The sequence below is a fragment of the Montipora foliosa genome, chromosome 13, assembly GCF_036669935.1.
Source record: "Montipora foliosa isolate CH-2021 chromosome 13, ASM3666993v2, whole genome shotgun sequence".
Lineage (NCBI taxonomy): Eukaryota > Metazoa > Cnidaria > Anthozoa > Scleractinia > Acroporidae > Montipora > Montipora foliosa.
Window position 1 is genome coordinate 20,444,067 of NC_090881.1, and position 5,000 is coordinate 20,449,066.

Below are 5,000 nucleotides of genomic sequence, written 5' to 3' on the forward strand. Positions count from 1 at the left end.
CGTTTCTTCAGCGCTGACAAACAACTCCTACAAATGTACGTAGAATCGATTTCCACTTTACACTCCATAAATAACAATTCCGCTCGTACTTTAAAAAGAAAAACCTCTTTGACAAACAAAAGATTATTATTCGTATTTTTTACCAAGCACAAAGTACACACGAACTCATCGTGAAATCTCTCACGGTGTTGATGTGGAGAAGTAAAAATAAAAGATTAAAACTCGTTGGTTCAATGATGTAATGATCTAGGGGTAATAACCAATCAAATCATTTTCCACACATTCCAGGAGAAATCACGTGGTATTGAACAGGATTATCAAAGGTAAATCACAGACGCTCCTCTCAGATTTTTTTCGGACAGTGGGCAGCTGTACACAGGCAAGAATGGAAGGGGCCATTTGGGTTTTAGCTACCCCATGAATGGGATCAGAAACACCGCCAACCCACATTTTTCACTGTGAAAATCAATTTAATTTAGGAAATATGTTTTTTGTAATCAATCACTGTGATGAAGCCAATATAATGAAATGAAATTGTCATTGTAAAATAGCTTACTACATCATACATTTATTCAATTTATTAAAATATTATCAATAACAAATTAATCTCTTTTAAATAATAAATTTATCTCATCTTTTTTCCAGAACAGGATAAAACGTTTTTATATATTATTCTAGAAAGGGCTTAGACTTACTAGAGTTGTACCTGCCTGGAAAATTTAGAAAATAGTAATTTTGTTCAGATTACTATTTTGCAAAATGGATCGAAAATTTCCGGGCAGGTACAACCCTAACATTTCACCAATGCTAACATTAGGCCTAAAAACGTTTCTTTAAGCCGGAGGTTATTAACGAATGTTTAGGATTCTTTCTGTATTTCTGTTCGTTTTGTTTCGTTTCACAAATTAGTGTAAGCCCTAGTAAAGTTCAGCTGATGTACCCAACAATGGACTCCAAAATTAGCCAGCCCCAACATGAACAATATATATAAACATTGACATATTTTATAACAATAAAATACCAGTGATAAATGATGTTGTCTTAGCCTTACGTTGCAAAGATGATGATGATGATGATGATGATGATGATAAATAAACAGATATTGTTATTGTTCTCTTTTGGTGATGTAAAATCGCTGTTAGTAATGACAAAATGAAACAATTTTTACCTGATACCCAATCTAAACATTGACACAAAGTGAACACATCCCCTTTGTCATGAAATCTGAGGTTAAAAAGCTCATTAACATGCTTTGGGACACTTTTTAGCAAAAAAAAAAAAAAATAAACAGGGGTCCATGGACCCGGTCCAAAAGGGGGGGTCCATGTTTTGTCCTTTTCCTTCAGCAGGTGACATAGCTAATTAGGGATAGTATCTTTTGTAACAGGTTGTTGGAATGAAAATAACGTGGGCGTTATGTCTATGTGTTAGCATGTTGCGTGACATCAGATAAACTGGTTAAACTTGAAAAGCAGCCGGTGAGGCAAAGGCGTGTGAAACACTAGTGTAGAAACACAAAAAACGTGTGAAATACTATTTATGTAATTAAGTCTTGTTATGGGTAAGTGAAAACCGGTATACAGCTGCAAAGGTTCCAGATAAACAGTTTTGTGAAACTATCAATTAAAACACGAAATGGACATCGGCGGATGATGTCCGTACAAAGAACAGCTGAGGCAGAAAGAAACTAAGAAAATTCGGCCATTTATAACATACCGCTGCTGAGAGCTCTGTACTGGCGATTTTCGTCATATTGTCAACAGGCAAGATTAGAGTAAATATCTTTTTCATAGCATTTCCAGAAGGCCGAATCCAGCAGTTTCACATTTAGCTGCATTGCGTCATTTGGCATCTTGTGGAACATGGGCTTTGAATCAGCAAACGAAATTAAATGAGTCATACTGTAGCCCCAACATAGAACCGATCATTTTGTTGCTCCACTGCAGGTTATAAATTCGGATTTTTATCGAATTCTGTACGACGAGGTGCTGTTTCAAGTCTCTCGCTATCGGAAATCTTTCTCCTTCGCGGCTGTTTATTTGTTATTGTTGCATTGTAGTTCCAGTTCTTTTGCCACAGAGGGAGGTCAAATGTATTGCTCATAGGGGTGTAGTACATTGCTTTTCAACCAATAAAATCACCGTCTCGTAATTCTATTGTCCATTTGCTGCACAGAAAACTAAATTCTGCCCAGATTATAACTCGGATACCTTTCAGGTATTCCGAGTAACAAGAGCGGGAACAACAACGAAAGTCACATGACACTCTAAGTCCTACACACTAGGGTGGGTTTAGTATAACTATTGACAGGTCCAGTCTCTCAGGCTTCTTTATCACTCTTCCAGTACGAGTACGGGCTGTAACATTCTCCCCACCTTGTCCTCCTTCGGGGAGGACAACGCTCAAATTAGGCTTGGAAACAGATATACTTGCAGCATGAACAGTGTTCGTTTGTGGCTTCTCCCCACCATGGACTGGATCCTTTGCTTCCGGGCTTACTTGTGAAGTTGCTGACTCAATCTCTAACTTGTGTAAACGTTGAACGGGTCTGTTGTAGAAACTGTTATGCGCTCTAACTGTAGCGGTCCGTACAAGCCCGTCGTTACCTGGATAAACCCTTTCAACTTTAGCCAACGGCCATTTGGTGCGCGGCACATTGTCGTCAGAAATAAGTACAATGTCGCCTACTCGAATAGAAGGGATCTCTTTACGCCACTTGTTTCTTACCGATACGAGATGTAGGTACTCTTGTTTCCAACGCTTCCAGTAGTGATTGAGTAGTCTCTGCAGGTAGAGATACCTTTCGACAGTCCTCTTACTGGTCTCCTCTAAGCTACTTTCTTTCCTTTCCGGTAACTGGTTAATTGGCCTACCAATTGCAAGATGAGCAGGTGTAATAGGTAACGGGTCTCTGCAATCATCACTTACTGCGGTCAACGGCCGCGAGTTAATGATACCTTCGATTCTGACCAGCAACGCGTTTAGCTCAGAAAAGGTGAGAAGTGCCCTTCCAAGGACCTTACGCAATGGTTCTTTTATCGCTCTGCAAAATCGTACCCACCATCCACCTCTCCATGGGGAACGCTCTGTGATGAATTTCCACTTGATCCCTCGTGATGAGAACTCTGACTTGATTTGATCTTGATCCAGGGTACTCCACATTCTTTGACTTTCAGTAGTGGGTTCATCGCATAATTTCTGAATTTCCCTGCTTGCTGCCTTGAAGGTTTGTGCATTGTCTGACCACCCTGTATGGCAAAGACCTCTGCGACTCGTCATGCGACTAAAAGTTTGAAGGAACTCATCAGTTGTCAAACTATGTGTAAGTTCCAGGTGAACCATACGAGATGCTGCGCATGTGAAAATACACACATATGCTTCCTTAATAATCTTGCCTCACGGACATCCTGAAGTTGTAAAGATGGTGCAAGATGTACATAAGAACATGTTGCATGCTGGTCCAGAAACGGTATTATCAACTTTAAGGCAGAAAGTTTGGCTAACTCAAGGAAGACGTGAGGTTAAACGTGTTATCAGAAGATGTGTAGCTTGCCAAAGACAACGAGTTGGACCTTGTTCCCAGAAAATGGGTCAGTTGCCAGAGGAAAGAATTTCCTGTTCACGAGCTGTCGCGCATGTTGGGACTGATTTTGCGGGACCACTGTATGTGAAAGAGGGCTTAAACATTTGATGCTTGCTCTGTTCGGGAAGATCAGCAAACTGTAGTCTTCCACCAACTCTTAATACCTGATCATCTCTGTCATAATAAGGGTCCAGTTTCAGGAGGCGGCTGTTACTGGGAAGTACCATTCCACCACAAAGTGCTTGAAATCATATCATTACAGCTTAACCCACGCGTCAACAAGTCTGCAGGATTCTCCTTACTTCCACAATACCTCCAACACTCAGGATCCCATGTTGACTGTACCTCAGCCACACGATTGGCAACAAATGGCTTCCAGGAAGAACTCTTCCCTTTTATCCAATGCAGTGCCACCATACTATCTGACCAACACACAACCCTAGCCACCTTCATTGGAAAAGCCCCTACAACAAATTTTAGCAACCTGGCATTTACAACTGCTGCTAAAAGTTCCAGCCACCTTCTTAATGGACGCGACTCTGGACTTCGATATTACCAGCTGTGAGGATACATTGTCTTGCTGTCTCTTATTCGAATGTACACTGCTGCTCCATACGCCTTGGGGTAAGCATCTCCAAAACCATGCACCTCTACCACAGAGTCTTGCATAATACCATTTCCGAAGCACCGAGGGATAGTCACATCCCTTAGCTGCAACGACTCGGACTTCCAACTTAATCACTTTGCTTTAGTGTCGCTATCTAACGGGTCATCCCACTGTAATCCTTTCAACCACAACTCTTGGAAAAGGATTTTGGCTCTAACATTGAAGGGTGATATCACTGAGTCCCAGGGGTTCAAACATTTTCGATGCCAGACTAAGTAGACTTCTCTTTGACATTGGATCATGGGATGAGATGATTCCACTCGGTGCGAGGAATCTAAAGTGGTCAGAGTTCAAGTCCCATGACACGCCGAGTGCTTTTAGGGGGTCGCTCGAATTGAACTCCACGAATGGCGATGAGGCTCTTTTAGCTGGGTCAATAGCATCCATTACTAGCTCTGAGTTACTTGCCCACTTGGTCAAATTGAATGCCGCAGTCATCATAATTTCTGACATTTCTTGTTGAAGCTTCAAAGTTGAATCTACTGTATCGGCTCCTGTCAGGCAGTCATCGACATACATATTTTGTAAAATTTCTTCTACTGCATACGGTGACATTTCTTTGTATTTGTTTACATGAGCGTGGACTGTAGCAATTGCAAGGAAAGGACTTGCGTTCACAACGAAAGTCAATCTCTGCATTCTGTACACATTTGGTGCTTCGTTAGGCTGTAAATCTCTCCACAGGTAGCGGTGAACATCTCTGTCCTGCGGTGCTAGTTTGACTTGCAGAAACATCTTTTCAATGTCTGC

The 5,000-nt window shown here is 41.3% G+C and overlaps 1 protein-coding gene across 4 annotated transcripts in view; it reads left to right on the forward strand.

The window, feature by feature from the left end:
• The window catches only part of LOC137983320 (putative leucine-rich repeat-containing protein DDB_G0281931), a 22,031-nt gene that overhangs the window by 2,079 nt on the left and 14,952 nt on the right, over positions 1-5,000 (forward strand). The window contains exons 2-3 of one of the 4 annotated variants that reach the window (XR_011118942.1): positions 1-35; positions 289-2,086. The exon at positions 1-35 is cut by the window's left edge and continues 161 nt beyond it. The exons of 2 other annotated variants lie outside the window; for them this stretch is intronic. The gene's annotated coding sequence lies outside the window, so the exon portion shown is untranslated. Of the gene's footprint in view, positions 36-288; positions 2,087-5,000 lie in introns of those variants that run through there. One more of the 4 variants, XM_068830526.1, reaches the window with a different exon arrangement.